Source organism: Lissotriton vulgaris, chromosome 5 (genome assembly GCF_964263255.1).
Source record: "Lissotriton vulgaris chromosome 5, aLisVul1.2, whole genome shotgun sequence".
Classification (NCBI taxonomy): Eukaryota; Metazoa; Chordata; class Amphibia; order Caudata; family Salamandridae; genus Lissotriton; species Lissotriton vulgaris.
This window is the reverse complement of record NC_141693.1, coordinates 956,048,776-956,068,254: the sequence shown is the minus strand read 5'-3', so window position 1 is coordinate 956,068,254 and position 19,479 is coordinate 956,048,776.

The following is a 19,479-nucleotide window of genomic DNA, read 5'->3' as shown; positions in this document are numbered from 1 at the left end:
ACCTGGAGCCAAGATTTGTGGGTCCCTTCCAAGTTCTGCTAGCGACAAGGACTGCAGTTCGGTTGGAAGGCAGAAAGAACTGGGTGCACGCCACCCACACCAAGAAAGTCCCGATCCCTTTGCCAGCAGATTCCTGGGTTAGAACTGGAATTGCTGCAACGGAAACTGAGACCCCTCTACGTTTTGTGCTGTTTAGTGATGCTCAACCTGTAGGAGACAATTCATTGCAGCCAGATACATCTGTTGAATCGTCAGCATTGGAGAATTCAAGGCTTGAATTGTCATCTGATCAATCGAATACTGTTTCGCAATCTGACCAATTATTTGAAGAACAGACTTGTCCTGGAAGAAGTCGATATTTTCTTTGTTCACGTGACAAAGACTAATAAAAATCCCTTTTTGTTTTTCTTTTTGAATTCATATTATCCCCTTACTGTTGCCACGAACATTATCAACACTTGCATCCTCTATTAATTTTTGGGTTCTTTTTCACGTGTGTTCCTCTTTTTCTACAGCTAGGAGATTTGTATTAAAAATTTAATGTTTTGATTAAGAAAACCTTTAATCCGGGTTGACCGTAGGGCCGTGCGGGTACTTCCTTCTGTTTAGCAGGTTCCTGACACTAGGTCGGTTACTTTTGTCGATTCCTGGGAACTCCTGGGAATTGATAATCGCTACTCAGAACGAAGTGCGTCAAGAACGTTACGGACGGTTTTTAGAGGATGGAGTTCTCTAAGCTGTCGGAAGTAGAGAGGATGTCGGCTCAAAGATCGAAATTGCATAAGGTTGTACGAACAAAATGCTTTCTGTTTCAGGTATTCCTGCTGTTTCTGACTGTTTCTATGCTATTGGTGGGTGGAGTGTATTTTGGAATACAGTTGTTATTGCCTTCCGCTTCACCTTCTTCTTCTTCTTCTGAACTGGATTCCATTCCCACTGTTTCTCCACATTCCTTTCATCCTCTGCCCCAACATGAACAGGTTAGACGTGCGGAATTCATGAACAACTCCTTTGTCCAGCTCCTACATCAGCATCAGTTGGTGATAAATACTACTAACTGTTGGGTGTGTGGGTTAATGCCACATACCATGGATAGGGGTATTCCGTATTTGGTTCTTCCTTATAGCTCCCAGGAGTCAGCTCGAGCATTCCAAACTATGTTTCGTAGTGCACTAGATTCCTACCCCCATCGAGAGCCACGCTCTGCAGATCCTGGTCCCGGCCCATACCATAAAACTTTGGCAAGAGCGATTGTTGACTTGGATAGAGATATTTTTGATTCATCGCTTATTCCGGAGGAAGAGGTGCGAGCATACAAGGATCTGAGTGAGGCTGAGTACAGCATGTCAGTGGGTGTTAGACAGCTTAAAAGCTCGTCTCCGATCTGGATCGTACCCCACCTCGGTAATTTCTGCTTGCAAGGTCTTGGCCGACATCCGCGAGCTCAGCTTGGGAAGAGTGCTTGTACTGAAACGTATGTTTTACCAATGCTCTCTTCCCCTGTTTTCCTGACTGCCAAGGGTACATACTTTGTATGTTATGATCGCGCATATACATGGTTACCCCGTGACTTTTCGGGCACCTGTTATATTGCGAATCTGTTGCCACCAACTTTCACAGTTGCCTCGGACTATCACAAGACTAGAGTTGTGAGAGGCGTTATTAGCAAAGAGGACACTGCCGGTCAAGAAGCAGGAGACTTCTTTAAGGGTTTCCTGCCGTTTTGGGGACCTATGGTTAATAGTAGGAACCTGAGACAATTGACTCGTGTGGTAGAATCGACTGCTAACATAACTGCAAGTGCTCTTGGTAATCTGACAGCAGAGCTTCAGGCGGATAGGCTTATGACGTTGCAGAACCGTATGGTTCTAGACGTTGTTCTTGCAGATAGAGGTGGTGTGTGCAAGGTGATCCATTCGAGTTGCTGTATTTTCATCCCTGATAACGCTCCAACTGTATATCAAGCCATCTCGAAGTTGCATAAGATCTCCGAGTCCATACACGTGGACTTGGTGACTGGACGCTACTAGGATGGTTTTGGGGCCTGATGTCGACGTGGGGTTGGAAGATTCTGATGATCATCGGGGTTGTTGTAGCGTTTCTGTTCACGTGTTGTCTTTGTGTGCAGTGTGGTCCTGCCTTATGTGGCCTCTGTGCTACGACGTGTATAAGACGGCCATCTGTTACCAAAGAAGCATTGATGGATAGAATAATGTTGCAGCAACATCTGAACGATCTGATGAATATCGAGATCGATTCTAATATCGACTAGTGCTTGCCTACATGAGGGCAAAAGGAGCGTCTGAGGTTCCGTGAGAATCGTAATGACGTTTTTGACACGTTCAAATATGGACAAGTCTGGTATCTATGAACCGCAAATGACGAGTTTAGTGGGTGTGCGCGTTTTTCGCTGTTCTACGTTGCACCATTCGTCTTATTCATGGGTTTCTCCATCTGAACCCACAGGTTCCATTTTAGATACGGCATCCATTTTGTCTCTTGCCCTCAAGTAGCCAGGGAACGGACACTGTCCACTTCGTGACCCTGGGATTCCCAAGCTCTGGCGGAAGACACGTGTTCCTTTGAGGGTGTCTTTATGACGAGGGGGATGACACTGCAAAGGCAGATGGCTCCGCTCGAGGCTCATCTTGCCGTGCCGGTCTATTGTTTCAGTCGTGCATGCATTAGGCACGAATCCTTTGATCCTGCAGTCGTGCTTCCGATATTGCCCCCTACACTCCTTTTCAATCTGTTGTCTATCTTTGTCTTCCTTGCACCTGTTTCTGTCTCTTTCCTTAACCCGTTTACAGTCAGAATGGAATGTACTTAATGGTGAGATAACGTACTTTTACAGTTGGGAACCGGCGATGCTACTGTAATTATGTTCCGTGCTTCTGAATACATGAAAGCAACCCTTTTGAAGTTTACTGTGGGAACTGAGTTGTAACCTTTTGTTCGCCATGTTGTGCTATGACTAAAATATGTATAAAAGGAGCGATCCACTGTTGCAATTCGAGGCAGTCTCTCAGAACCTACACGTTGTGTACTTCTTGCGATTTCTGTATCCCTGCAGTAAATAAATGCTGATCTTTGACGCCGAAGGAAGTGTCCCGTGTCTCTGTAATTTGTACGCCGGAACAGGTAACCCACGAAGGTTTCAGGTGTTGTCCCCTGGCACCGCTGGGCCTTAGAATAGCCCAGTCCTTCAACATTCCCTGACTGGCTATGGCTTTGCGTACTTTGGAACCTGTCTGGCTGCATTGTGGTACCACTACATTGTGGCCACACTACATGTCCCACAATGCTTCAGGGCATTACCTGATGTGCAACAATGGCATGACTATGGAACATTATGGGAGCCTATATGGTCATGGACATTCATAGGGGACAGGGTCGCAGTCGCATGCCACTTACCTTGGATGTCTTGGGTGGGGCGGGATGAGTCCAGACGCGTTACTCCAATGCACGCCTCCCTCTCAAGCGTGTCTTCCACTTGGTCCTCCAAGGCTGTGTTTGGAGGGACTGTACGTCCTCCCCCTCCAGTGCCCGATGCCTCTCCAAGGCGCTCTGCCACCTTCTCTTTGGCACGACCTCTGAGGTCGTACCATCTTTTTTTTAGTTCATCCAGTGACCTATTAGCCACACCCACGGAGTTCACCGTGGACGCTATTCCCTGCCAGATCCTCCTTTTTTCCTGCTCCGGCACCCTCCTAGAGTCCTTGCCAAACAGTTTGGAGTGGTTGGCCACCACCCCTTCTATCAAATGCTCCAGCTCCTGTTCGGAAAATTGTAACTTCCTCTTCCGCCCTGTGGTGTTGCTGGGCCCAGGAACAGCTTCCTCAGACATGGCAGCACTGTTGTTGCAGAGTAGGAATCCAAAAAGATTAGCAGGAGTTCTCCCAGTTGCTGACTCGAGGTCTGCCTCACTGTGGTGAATGGGGGTGGGAACTGGCTGCTTCCTGGTTGTGATGTCATCACTGTGCTCGAAATGCGACTTCCCGTTTTCCCGATCTCGCGATTTTGCGATCTCGCAATTAGCGATATCGCTATTTGCGATATCGCAATCCCGACACGGATGTTGCCGGAAATAGCGATTTTTCTGAGATTATTGATAATCGCTAACGGAATTTGCGGCCGCGTGCGAATCGCAAAACATCATGAACTCCGATCTGCGATTTCTCCATAGCGAATCGCAATTTTTCGCTGTTTGAGAATCGCAGATGCCGTTTTTCATGAATCAGGCTGTTAGTTCTTTTGAGGTTAATTGCTAAACATTTATGTGAGCGCCTGCGTGCAAACCAAGTTAAAGTATTACCATTATAACTATTGTAGAGTACCAGGTAGGCATCCCAGCAAACATTAGTTCGTTTAAGCATTAGTGAGCAAAGCTTACCTTATGGGAAAGCAAAAGGCACACAGATGATGGACAGAATGCAGAATAATTCAAACACTCACCCCCAATCAAGAGATCTGGGTTAAATCCATCGTTCTTTTGCTCACCATGCCACCCCAGTCATATGCAAATAACTCTTGAGCCTCCTCCTCATAGGAACAGTTCAGCACGAATTGGCAAGCAAGGTGCTCCCTGGACCAGAAACAAGCATTCTGGGACCGATTTTGGGGTATCACCCCTCATAAGCCAGGCACTTAAGGTGAGAAAGCAAAAGGCACACAAATAATGGAACGAATGCGGAACAAATCACCCAGGACAGGAGATTTGGGTTAAATCCACCGTTCTTTTGCTCACCATGCTACCGCAGTTGACAGCTACACCTATTTGCTAATATTGCAGAGTACCATAGAACGTAATAAGAGAGGACCTACCTCGTTTTTTCAGTTGGAGTAGGAATACCTTGACATGGCACTGATGAATTCCACGGGACCATGTGCCTCAAGAATGAAATGGAAGAAAAATGTTGGAAAAATAAGTCAGTGGTACGTAATGGTCATGTTAACCATATACGTCCTCTGATAATACCTTTTGGATTTTTAACAAACATAGGCTACCACCTTAATAAAGGATACTTTGTGGTTGATCCTAAGGTTTTTTATTCATTGAGTCGGATCCAAGTTTTTATCCAGAATAAAATAAGCAATTTCTAAGAACTCCCTCAGGTTATCCCCGCCTTGAGGTCAAGTCCGCCCTGGTAGTACCTTCTTACCATGGTGGGACGAGGCAGCAAATGTTGAAGCATGTCACATTACGTGAGTTAGCCTACCTCATCCAAATCTTGTAACTGTCCCTTTTTTCCCCGGAGGAAGAGTAGCAGTAGGTGATAAGACTGATATTATTACAGGCATGTTGAAAAACTGTTTCAACCACAAGCAGAGGGTGCCACACCAATTTCTGTGTTTTTGATTGTTTATTAAAGGCAGGCATTAACCCAGGAGTGTCTTTTCCTCTCTGTGTGTCTTATATAGTGTTAAGAAACCAACAGTCCCTAAGCAAACTGCTTTATATTAAAAAATAAGATCAAGGTGGTGACCTTATATCACAACCAAGGCCTATGCGTACCATCTGTGTAACACTCAGTGGTCCAAGCGAACTAAACTATAAACTACCTTCAACTTCGCCTTCCCTAACATTCTGACTAGGGAGACGGTGAACTACGCATTTGTCCCAGTTTTCCACATGCTGGGACTAATGATCAAATGTAGCCTCCTACCCTGTGACGGCAGCCTCTGGATGGACCTCTACCCGCAAATTGTGAAGAACTTTTAATCAATTACGATGTCTGCTCACCAGACTTGTTGCGCAGATGTGAATCTGTTAGGGCAGATGTCCTTGTCCTTCAGCAGCAGATAGGCTCGATAAACCAATCTCTCCTTTCTGGCTTGCAAAAAGGTTGCTCGGATATGAAATTTCCTTGCCAAAATGAAAATACAAGAGGCGTTTGGCAAAACTGGAACAATTTGGTTTAAACAAACACAGTAACAAGTAGAGCAGTCGCAGAGCCTTGATGTACAGAGGTTTGGTTAGCATTATATACAGTTCTTGAAGTACAATAAACCAACTGACAGTTTTGTTGAGCACTAAATCCTGGCCTAGTCATGAACCATAAATAATAAGAAGGCACATGTGGCTCTCAACTTTGTGGAGATCCAATGTGGGCCAGTGGGTATGTGTCTAGATGTCTGGCATGGGAAATGCATGATCACTTCATGTAGTGTGAATTCTGTGTTCTGATTGGCGTAGAGTTCCTAACTACATGTGGCATCTAACATTGTTATATTTTGGGAACATGCAGCCCTTTGGCCAAATGTGTTTTATTGGTGCCAACCTCCTTTGGCCTTTTGTGGTGTAACTGCCTATCTGTGGGATCGATCTGAGTTTTCTGTGTTCGTGCGTTTGTCTTCAGGCTAAGTGTAACCTCACCTATGACCTCTCAATCGGTAGTCTTGGGTTGTAGGGCCTGTCTGACCACCTATCTCTGACTTGGGGTTGATGGGGTGATCATCTCAGATCGATTTGATGGCAATGAATCAAGTTCATTTTTACATGTATATGTTTACATATAAAATGGTGGTCTTTGATATTGCGTTTACCGACATTCTCATTATTATGCGTACATTTATCATAGTGTAGATCAACATCATATTTACCGGTATTGGCATTGTTGTGTGTACATATATTATGGCACACACTGACATTGCATCCACTGATATTAGCAAGGCCCGAGTTGGAGTGGTGGTGTTGAACTTAATAGTCACTAATACTCTAGTTTGAACTCCTAAAATGGTGGGCGCCTGACCTCGCTGACAGGACATTTGAAATCAGTGGCAGAATTAGACTATGCAGTTGTCAGTAATCCAAAACAGAGACAGCCATAGGCTAATGTTGGTGAACGTAACGATAGATGGCCAACAGCTGTGTCATCACATACATGTATATGGCAGTTGGAAAAATAGCTCACTTGCTTCCTAACACTGCTGCTATCAAGACCTTCTCCACTATTGCTGCTGTCTGTCACCGCTGGGATCAACCATGCCAGGTCAAGCAGATGAAAGGGCCCCTTCCTTCTCAGCACAGAAGCTGGAGCTGCTGGCAACAGAAGTCCTTTCTCTGTATGGCCAGCTCTCTGTCTCACCAGACAAACACACAAAAAATATGTCTGAAATAAAAATGTGGATCTGTCTAACTGGGTCATTTCCATTTACAAAGAGATCTCTGAGCACTCAATAATTCCATGTCAATGTAATGATTGTGGTATCCACTGTCCTTTATTTGAGTATCCAAACAGTTGACATTGTTTTTTAAGTTTCTTGCCAACACATGTTTCATCTGTTATTTTAGATTTTAACAGAAGACTTCATCAGGGCTGAAACACAAAATTAACAGCATCATAAGGAATGAGGAATGGTCAAGTAAATCAGCATATGGAAGGATATTATAGTATATCCAGTCCTATCACCAGCATACATCATCCAATTGGTGCCTAATATATTCCAGTCGATATTTCCAATACCAAATTGAAAAGAAAGCGTATATTATGGGAGATGAGTAAGAAGTAAAGAGTGAAGAAATACATACATTTTATATATAGTGTCAAAGTCTTCTTAACTAGTTGATACAAGTGCAAGCTCACCACTGGTGTCTTAAAACTCAAGACGATAGGTAGATGTGTATGCATGCTTCTTAAGTTATGTATGGCCGCCACATAAGTGTGAGATCTTCACTTACCCTCTAGAATCTCCAAATGTACGTCAAGGAAAGCCTGGTAAGGTATCCAGACAAAGAGATCATAAATCTGCAAAGGGAAAATTACCTATTTTTATGCATAATCCTCAAATAAATATCGCAAGAGTTACAGGGTAACACTCCATACGGATGGCCTACCTAATATTTCAATAGATGAATGCAAGGACTTTGTGTGCGACATCATTGCATTGGTGTATCTGTGAACAGATAAGTAGATAACATATCTATGTAATCTCAGTGTGTTATTAGATCTCTGTACACAAGTATCTATCTCCAAAAGGGGCCTATAAGTCAGATGCGCTTCTAGCAATACCCTTTGATTCCATTGGTCCATTTAGGAAAGTAGGGATGGCTTCTAACCCCAAACTTCATATGTGTTCCCATTTGGAAAGGCATCACGCAATTGGTTAGTTAAGTATGCATACCCAATATAAAAATTCAGAATCCCTGTATCAGTTGTCATACTATTTGGTCCCCTTGGTGATCTAGCTTACCTTGGGGAGTATATAGATCTCTGCTCGTCTCGCATCCGTGGCGTTCAACTTGGGTGCCATGTTGTCATTCTAATTTATATCGACACACGTTAGTATATGCGCCATTGTTCGTGGCAAAAATCGCAGCCATCTTGTCATGTTAATGTAAAGTTAGTCAGTCAATACTCGAACCTCTATATGTCATCACGAGCCGAGAGTGGGCCAAAAATGTCTAAGTCCATGTATAATTTCTGTTTGTACAAGACAGTGTAGAATGGACAACCTACATACCGTTAGTTTGTACAACAATTTTAAATGTAATCCTCACAACCATCTTGTGATGTTAATATCAAGGTAATAGGTCTACACTTATATTTATTATTAAATCGCAGTGTGCAGAATTGTACCAATGAAATTTAAAGTTCTTTTATGATATCCATTTGTATATGTGGTGCATACCGGTCCGCGTACATGCCATATTAAATGTCTGGTATGGGCACATAGTACTCGTTATCTCTGTAAGTGGAACATTAAGCCATCTTTTAATGGCTTTTAATGGCTGATACTCCAGAAGATAAAGTAAAGTTCATTCTATTTCATAATTCGTAAATAGTTAAGATCTTCATATAATATTATTTAAAGTGACAGCGATAATCATATAGTGAGTCATATCATAATGTAACTTTATTTGTTAGTAGTGATTTTGTGATATTTTTATATGTGTGAAAAATCAGAGAGGTAACTTAAAAGGATGAGAAAGAGGGAAACAGACAGATAAGACTAAGTGTTATCATAGCAGTTAATTCCTCCATCATACGTGTTGATGGACATACTCTATGGGTATTATACCATTACAAAATTGGCTTTTACTTATACAAGATACTTGTGATTTCATATCTCAACAAGAGTGTGCACCTGTAAGTTGTAATCAAGAGAACCCATCCTACTGACAACACAACAGCATGATACACAATTTGAGACGTATAACATAGCCCCTAAAGCTCATAGTATCATAGTACATATTAGTCGTATCCAGGCATCACATGACAGAAATTAACTGTGTTGCAACACAGTTTCACATTAATCTTTGAGTCTATGTTCTCAATGTTGGACATACCAGTACAGTACAAAATTATAAAAAAAACATTCATATTTCACTACTCCTGGTGTAGCAATACGTTTCTATTTGACCAAAACATATCTATGTCCAAATGTACAGATCAGATAGTTCAGACTCCTGGAAAATAGTTCAATTCTCTATCTATATTCAAGCCGTGTTCTACAGCCTTAAGGAGTATAATCCAAGTAGCCTCTTGACGTTGAAGCCTCAATTCTCTATTGCAACCTCTGTCACCTTGTGGGACTATTTCAAGTCCATGGAAATGAAAAGACCTATGTTGGTCCTGTTTGTCATAGGAAAGTGTGTAAACCGCTAGGACTAATAAATCCACCTAGTGTCATACCTCTATGAAATGTATTGCTGGGATTTGTTGTGATATACGGTGCTATGTTCTTATATCCCATCAACAAATGCCAATATCTCTTCAATATTTTACTCATATTGCCAGTATTACTTCCAAAAGACATAATAGGTCTAATTATATGAATATGCCTGTTTTTCTTCTGCGTGTTATCCATAAGGGTTATTACTCTATCCAACTTTGTGGCTCTGCTTTAAGCTCTTTTAATTGTGTTTGAATTATAACCCCTATTTAGAAACATGCACTTGATATCTTCCAGATTAATTAGGTATTCACCATCACAGCTACAGTTTCTCCTGGCTCTAACTTTCTCGCCAAATCGTATTGCCTTAATTTGATGACTCGGATGGGCACTGTCTGCATGTAGAACTGCATTACATGCAGTCTCTTTTCTAAACATCCTGCTCTTAAGTTTGTGATCTGCTGTATAGAGTTCCACATAAAGAAACTGAATATTTTGTTTACTGAAGTGCATTGTGTTATGTTATGTTATGTTACTGAGATTTTTGAGCGCACAGCTGCCCCAGCTAAGGGGCGTCCCGGCGCTATGACTGGAAAAGCAACACAACAAGCAGAACAGAAAAGATCAGAAAATATTAATAAGGCAGGGGAAAGAAATGCGTTTTAACAGCCTTCCTAAAAACCAAAAGATCCTCCAAGGCTCGAATGTGCACAGGAAGCGCATTCCAGAGCTTGGCAGCCAATACAGTGAAAGAACGACCACCTAGTCTACTTTTTTTAAAACGCGGTACATGTGCTAGGTTTTGTCTAGCAGAGCGAAGACTGCGAGATGGCGTATACAGGGACAAAAGATGCTGGAGAATGGAAGGGGTGTTGGTTTTAAGAATTTTAAATGCAAAACACGTCTTAAACTCTATACGCCTGATTACTGGCAGCCAATGTAATTTGCAAATTGTACTGCGGGCTGAACAGAACCGTGGCAAGCCTACTAGAGCCCTGGCAGCCGCGTTCTGCACCCGTTGGAGTCGCAGGACCTCCGCCTGATTAGCGCCTAAAAACAGTGAACTTGCATAGTCAAGCCTTGATGCTATGCTGGCTTGAATCACCAACTGGCGGGTGGGGGCATCAAAAAATTTGAGGATAGGCCTCAAACCACGCAGGATGCCAAAGCATGTAGATGCCACCTTCTTAGTGTGACACGAGAAGGTAAGTTTGGAATCAAGCCACACGCCAAGGTTTTTGAGTTCAGAGACCGGTTCAGGCGGAGGCCCCAGCTCGTTAGGCCACCAACTCGCACCCCATAGATCAGGATGTTTCCCTAACACCATCACCTCGGTTTTGAGGGCGTTGAGCTGTAGACAGTTGGTAGTAAGCCAGCTAGCAACAGCCCTCAAACCATCCGCAAAGTTGGATGCCAGCTGGTCAGAGTCCCCATTAAGAACCACTGCCAGCTGGGTATCGTCGGCGTAAGATACCATCGTGAGACCCCAACTCTTCGCAACCGTCGCCAAAGGTTGGACGTATATGTTGAAAAGAGTGGGGCTCAATGCCGACCCTTGCGGAACTCCTTGAGTAATGGCGTGAGGTTTTGATCTGAATGGTGGCACTACTACCTGAAAAGATCGTTCCGAGAGAAACGACTGGAACCAATCCAACGCCTTGCCAGATATGCCCGCCTCACCAAGCCTGCGGATAAGAATGGTATGGGATACAGTGTCAAAGGCGGCACTTAGGTCTAATAAGACCAGTGCCGCCGTTTGACCTGCATCTAGTACAGAGCGGAGGTGTTCAACCATATATAGGAGTGCCGTCTCTGTACTATGGCCAGATCTAAAACCATTCTGTGTAGGATCCAGAAGGTGAGCGGAGTTCAGATGTTTCGTTAAGATGTTATTCACATGGGCCTCTGTGATCTTTGTCACCCATGGAAGGAGAGAGATGGGTCGATAACTCTCCGGCTTCACTGGATCCAGTCCCAGCTTTTTTATAATGGGCATAACACAGGCCGCCTTCCAACTAGGTGGCACTGACCCAGTGGTGAGGGATTGATCCACCAATTTTCGGATCGGTGGGAGGCAAATAGACGCCGAGTCCAAAAACTGGGACGGTCTCAGAGGGTCATCCGGCGACCCAGACTTAACCTTGGCTACTAGGAGATTGAACTCCAGTTCCGATGGTATGGGAAGGAAAGCCAGGCACTGTGATGTACGCAATGTAAAAGTCGTACTGTCAGAATCAGCTTTGGGAAAAGAGCGATAGATGGTATTTACCTTCTCCACAAAGAAGCTGGCTAACAAATCACAGTGTGCCAGGGAGCAAATCTCCGTGTTAGGAAGTCTGTTTGCAGAGAGCTCCTTCAAGACCTTAAAGACCAGCTTGGATGGATTGGAACTAGCCTGAAACTCTCCAGCATAGTAGTCGGCCCGAGCCTGACATACAGCTCTATGATAAATCTTAACCTTCGCCAGGTAGAGTACCTTTAGATCTCTGTCATAGTTTTTCCTCCACGCTCTTTCGGCTTGACGGCAGGTGGCTTTAATCCGTCTAAGTGCCTCTGTATACCAGGGGTTCGGTTGAGAAGAACGATTTCTAGTCCATTTAGCTGGAATAAGTGCGTCTAGCGCTTGGACAATCCAGTTGCAGAAGGTGTTATAACCGGTTGCAATGTCCTCCTTAAGATCCAAAGGAGAAGTGGCCAAGAAACGATGGAAATCCTCCAGTTTGAGCTTTTTCCAGGGACGCCTGTAAGATGTTTTATCAGGTATCCCGGTATGGCGTATTGTCATAGTGACACAAAGCTCAATGAGATGGTGGTCGCTCCATCCCATGGGTCTAGGAGTAGAGACCTCGACCAGTTGGAGGTTAGTAAAAACCGGATCAAGGGTGTGGCCACCCTTATGGGTCGGAAGACAGACCAGTTGAGGTAGCTGCACTGCTTCAAGATCATCCAACAGACTACTAACCGCTGGCGTATCAGTGGCATCAAAATGTATGTTAAGGTCGCCGATGATGGTTATATTGGAGGAGGACAAAGACAGAGAGCTGACCAGCTCTGGAAGAGCTTTCCTAAAGGCACAATCACTCCCTGGGGGCCGATATATCAAAAGGCCTGATAGAGTTTGAGTATGACCGACTCTGATAGAAAAATGAGCACACTCAGCCCCGATCAAGTCCATGGGCTTCCAGGTACAAGTGTGGCAATTTTTAAAAGCCACGACTATACCACCTCCTCTTCCCTTACGATTTAGGGTATGGATTGCATAGCCCGGAGGAAGGGCCAAGTTGATAATAGCCACATCCTCATCACCTAGCCAGGTCTCCGTCATGAAGAAGGCATCAGGGCCTTCTAACGAGATCAGCTCGTATATGTCTCGATGGTGTTTCGGCAGAGACCTGACATTATGGTGCCAAAGTTTGAAGGTACTAAGAGGAGGAGCCTTATTCCGATGTAATGGTACCTGGCTGGGAGCTAACAGCGGTGCTGACAGTTCCCACCGACCACATGGGCAGGAGTGCGGACCACACAAGGGATGCTGATCTGAGTGCGGGCAGGGGGGCAAACTATGTCTAATCCGGTGAAGATCCTGACAGGAGTATGTAATACTCATAGTGACAAACCACAGAGTCCTGCCATGGTCCGCGCGTCCTTAGCGCGGACGGGCGCAGACGGGCAGGACTCTGGCTAGACTCCGGCGTGAGTCAGGCGCTACCGCTGCGCGTCACCGCTGCGCGGGTGTAGCGAGCTTTAAGTAGGGCTCACCAGTGGTGGTGATAAGCGCTAGAGCGCTCAACCAGTGGCACAGTGGACACTAGCCACCCCCAAGATGGCGGCCACGCGCCAAAAACGAAGCCTAAAGATCGTAAATCCGCTCAAAACGCGGTGAGGGGCCCAATTTAGAGTGCCGGTATGTGGGCAGTACAAGCACAATTAAAAGCAAGGTTAACAAGAAATTAAAACAAAGAAAATAGCAAAAATGACTTAAATGACATGTTACATGACTTGTGCTCCAAGTGGTGTTTAAAGGTATGACACTAGGTGGACTTATTTGCACTAGCTATCCCACACAGAATAAGAAGGACAACTGGCTTGGTACACGAACGAAAGGCTCATATAAATGTTGGCATTGTTCTATGTGCAGACTAGCGAAAGTATTAACAAAGTTCATATACAACCATAGTCAAACATTTAAGATTAGGCACAATACCAACTTTTGGACTAGGTTTGTAGTAATATAGCTTTAGATCAAGGATGGAAACTATAGACCAATTGGTTTGCATATATATGATATGTCACAAGTATGGAATCGAATCAAATGAAAATCGTCAATATATTTAATTTTTGTTGATCTAAAATAGGCATTTGATCTTGTGGACCAAACTCTGTTATGGAGGTCATTATTAATCAAGGGGATGACCAGCATTGTTAGAGCAACAATGACACTCTACACTAATAATACAGCCAGAGTCAGGTACAGCTCAAGAGGTAAATGTACTGAGACATTCGCCATTGAAAAAGGAGAGCAGCAGGGCTGTGTGCTGGCCACTCCACTTTTTAGCTTCTTTTTAAATGATGGTGTAGCTTATTTGCTAGAAGAACACATTGATACCACAGTCATTTCAGAATGAAAGGTCCTGATTCTACTGTTTACTGACCATGCAGTCTTATTATCTCAAACAGAAAATGCACACCATAAGCTGTTAAAAACATTTTTTGACCATTTTCATAGAAAGGTCTTGGTTATCAATTCTACCAAGACAAAGTGTATGGTGCGCAACCCGTTAATGATAAGCAAATGCAATGAGTATGGAAAGCAGTTTGATTATTCTGGATATGGTTCACAGAACAACTAAGCTAGAGGGACCCGATACTGAATGCCTGTTTGGTTCTAATGCAGACTTCAGGGGGAGTTTTCAATATTGAGGCCTAGGGCTGGTGCACAACACTATCATTCAAATTTACAAACAAATGTCCGTAGAGGATGCGCTTTATGGGTCTGAGCTCTGGGTGTCTGAATGTTTACGCCCTTTGCAATGTCACATGGCTCACGGGGACATTGCAGTTTTCTCTAAGTTAGCATGAGCTCTATTTTTGCAAAGAGTTGTTTTGGCCTTTTCACATGAGAACTGCTTGCTGTGTGCATTCACAGCCAGTTCCTGGGATTTAGTCTGAACATTTTGAGCAGGGTCGATAAACAATGCCGCTTGTTATTCTGTTCTGGTCAGGCCTTAGCCCCTAGACAAAACATACCAATGCAAATGCAGCTGTTGTTTGAAAATCGTACCTTGGTAATATGGGATGCATGCATAGGGGACAGACACTTGGAGAGGGACTTTTCTGGGGAGAAGAGTGAGACAGCACCTATGATGTACAACTGCCATCTATAGTCTGAGGTATGAGGTCTGCTGATAAAACCCAGAGATCTTCTAATATATATTAATACTGCTTCTTAGCAAGGGGAGGGAGCTTAGGTTCTAATGCCTTTTCATGATGACACCTCTCTTTATGATTTATGGACTAGCTCCTATGCTGACTGTATTTGTATTATGTATTTTCCTGTTTTTTGTGGGACGCATGCTGCATTTTAGAGCACGTAAGTTAAAATAAATATTTTAAACTGGTTTGTGTCTCTATCAGAGCTTATTGTGGACAAAATCAAGAGCGAGAGCAAGAGGGTGTGTCTTGTAACCGTGAGTCCTGAGAGATTTGGGGTTATTGTGTTCTCAGGTGTCTAATCACTTGTTTCTCTGTAAGTGAGTAGGAGAGCAAGTGAGACCCTATAGCTAGTCGGTTCCAGGCTTATGGGTACTAAGGTGGTAGGATGACTCAGTCCTTATGCACTAAGGTCCCATAATCCTACACATAGTTCTGTTCTGGGGCAGAATCCCTACAATAACAAGTAGTGAAAAATAACTTTTTAAGGGCTTTGTTAAGATTGGTGCCTGGTACCCCCCTTTTATCACTTTATGCAGAACTATGGTTCACTCCAATTACCTGACAGGCAGCCTTACAACCAGTGTTGTACTGGGATAGGTTAGTGAGGAACCCAACAGCAACAATCTACTTTTCTTTTTTATACTGTTTATTAAATTTTGAACAGCGGAAAACGAAGAGAGACAGCATTAGGAGTGCACCGTAAGCATGGCACTACAGATTCAGAGATGCATCCATTGCTAATGTTTTAGGTTGGGCACATCTAGAATTGTGAGGCAAACTAAATACAAGCCAAAACATAGATGTGAACACTCAACAATCAAGTATAAAGGCAGTAACAGCCAGGATATTGTTGCATACAGGAATGTATTGCTCAGTTAATTTATAAAATGAGCTCTATATAGGGGCTTCGGAGAAAGGGGGCCAGCACAAGTCATGGGTTTCCATTAGCATGGCCACAGTTTTTTTTAACAATTCTTTTTATTGACGACATCTCTGATACCACCCAATTGCAATTTAATGCATTACTTATGACAATATATTTACAAATGAGTCATGTTTTTCCTTCCTATCCCAAGCTTCTGATCCTACTCAAACTATCTATCACTCAGGACTGTTCAGGATGCTGCACTTCCTGCGGTGGCTCACATATATTCCCTCTGTATTCGTTCCATTTACCCCATATATGCGACCATTTCTTGGACACCCTTCCTTGTGATTCATATTCAGTTCTTTCCATTATCATGAATCAGTCCATATCTTTCTTCCAAGTTACTAACGTCGGTGCTTCGTGTGCTTTTAACAGTCTGGCCTTGTTTTGCTTAGGTGCAGTCATCCCCAGCGTCACCCAGGTCTTATTCTTCTCATTTAAATCAGTGGGATCCCACAAATTCAGGAGACAGAGGGGCATATTATCAAGGGGGTTTATCTCCGCTTTTTTGGCTTTAAAAGCCAAGAAAGCGGAGATTGGAAAGGGGCGACCACTCAGTCCCCCCGAACGTATGGCAGAGTGCCTCGATCCCCCCGGGAAGCCATTTTGGGCGGGAGGCGCGTCTCGGCTGGTATGCCCGAAGCGGCATAGCCGGGGCGCGCTTTTTCCCGCCCTAGAGTGGGCTGGCCTAGACACTGACGCGGCCGGCCACGCCCTCGGGGCAGGCAGGGGCGGGTTTACGCCCGCCCTGAAGATGGATAAAAAGGGACGCAAGACCAGAAGACATCCTCTTGTTCCTGTGCTCTGAAGCTGCACCTCCTTGCTGCACGTGAGCTCGAGACGGAACGAAGAGCCAATTTTGAGCGTTTTAATCGTTCTTGTTTGTTTTACAGTTCCTTTGTTGAAGAATGCCGAAGAAGATGGGAAAACGCATGACTACTGACCAGATGCTGCGTGTTATCATGAAGGAGATGTCCGAGCTAAAGAAGCGGGTGGACAAGAATGAGGAAGGGGGTCCAAAACGTCCTTTGGCGGGAGCAGCCCCGGGAGGGAAAAACAAGAGGCCCAGGAGGGGGGCAGCGGGTGAAGACATCCCGGGTCCCAGTGTCCCGCTCGAGGCTCCAACTCCCGTGCCGGAGGAGGGGAATCCAATTCCCGTTGTGGTCACCCCCGTGTCCGAGGATGATATGCCGCCCGAGCTGGCAGCACAATTGGCAGCGTGGTTGGGAAAAGGTAACGAGGGCGCCACGGCTGTCGACGCGCAGGCGCTGATACAGCAATTGCGTGAGAAACGAGGAGCAGCCAAGGTGCCCGTGCCGGCTGCAGTAGGGGACAAGACACCAGGGACGATTGCGACCACAGAGGCAGCGTCAGGTGCAGGTAAGCGGCCATTGCCGATCGCGAGGGATGAGTCAACACCCTCTCGGAGAGAAAAATTGGGGCAACATGTTCCTTTGGCAATTAAGGAAAAGATTTGGGCGGGGGAGTATGTGAACATTTTCTCACTACTTGTTGATCATTATGAGGTAGAGCATGTAAAGAGTCAGAAGGATCTCATGCATCCGAGTGTTTGGCGCGCAAAAATGGCCGCCTTTAAAGTGAATGAGAATATCGGCAATTGGGGCAATGCTTGGGGAATCTTTACATCAATCTTGGGGGAACGTAGACCTGAGTTGCTTTCCGAGTTCCCAATCTATCAATCACGAATCATGGGGTACTCGACATCGCACCAGGGCAATCATTGGTTCTGTTACGATAATCTGTTCAGAAAAGAAAAGAAGCATAATAAAAGTTTAACCTGGGATTGTTATGATTCCTTGACTTGGGATAAAATGAAGGAGTCGGGAATGTTAAAAATGCCGTTGGTGGGAAGTACTGTTGGCGAATCCTCCCGGCAATATGCGGGGACGCCCTTTCGATCAGGTACGGGTGCCGATGATTACTCGAAACCTGCCGGCAATACCGGGAAAAGGGGTTTCTGCTTTAATTACAACAGAGGTAAATGTACTAGACCCCAGGGATCGTGTAAATTCAAACATGAATGTAGTGGTTGTGGGTCGTCCCATCCTGAGACCTCGTGCAGAGCCAGAACGGGTGATAATGGGGGGAGAGGAGGTGCCAAACAGGTCTAATATAGTCCGAGGGGCGCCTTTACCTACCCCAATTGATACCTTGGCGATGATTCCCTGGCTCAGTGAATACCCGGATCGTTCTTCTGCTGGGGTGCTGCAGAACGGTTTTTCGTATGGTTTCCGCATCCCGGTAGGGGACTTTCAGGGTGTGGAAAAGTGTAAAAACCAACTTTCCGTCCGGCAGCATACGACCGTAGTACAGGATAAGATCCGGAAAGAAGTGACTCGAGGTCGGGTCGCCGGCCCGTTTAGTGTACCCCCGGTCCAGAATTTTGTTTGTTCTCCTTAGGGGTAGTCCCCAAGAAAGACCCCGGTGAGTTCCGACTGATTCATAATTTATCAGCTCCACGAGGTCTTTCCGTAAATGATGCAATCGATCCAGAAGTGTGTTCAGTGCGGTACGCATCCTTCGATGAGGCCGTAGCCATTTTAAATCGCCTGGGGCCCGGGGCGCTGATGGCGAAGTCAGATATCGAGTCAGCGTTCCGATTGCTCCCGGTACACCCAGACGACCAGCGTCTCCTAGGATTCATGTTTCAGGGTTGTTATTACATGGATAGGTGTATGCCAATGGGGTGCTCTATATCCTGTGCTTATTTCGAGAAATTCAGTGGTTTTCTACAATGGGTCTTCACAAAGAAAACAGGTTTCCAAGATGTGATGCACTACCTTGATGATTTTCTGTTTCTTGGGGCAGCCGGGGATCTTGAATGTGGCCGGGCCTTGGCCGAATTTTGTGTGTTAATGAAACAGTTTGGTGTGCCATTGGCGCCGGGAAAAACAGTGGGTCCTACGACTTGCCTCGAGTTTCTGGGGATCGAGTTGGACTCCATTGAGGGGTGTTTCCGTTTGCCAGCTGAGAAAGTGTTGAAGTTCAGGGCTGCGCTACAAATGTGTATAAATGCATCAAAAGTTACGCTGCAACAATTACAGCAGTTGGTGGGACAGTTGAATTTTGCCCTTAGGGTAATACCAATGGCCCGCCCCTTTTCCCGTTCAATTTCCCAAGCGATGGTCGGCCTTAAAGAGTGCCATCATCGCACGAGACTATCGGCCGAGATCCGCCAGGACATGCGTATTTGGTTAGCATTTCTGGCGGACTTCAATGGTAGAATCGTCTGGAATGAACCAGCCGTGTCTTCGGAAGAGCTGGGGCTGTGGACAGATTCAGCAGGAAGCATAGGTTTTGGCGCCATCTTCGGCACGAAATGGTCGGCACAAAGATGGCCGACATGGTGGCATGAGAATGGTCTGACGAGTAATATTGCCTTCCTGGAACTGTTTCCCATCTTGGTGGCCTTGAGAACATGGCCCGATGGGTTCAAAGATCACTCTGTCATATTTTGGTCTGACAATATGACCGTGGTCGAG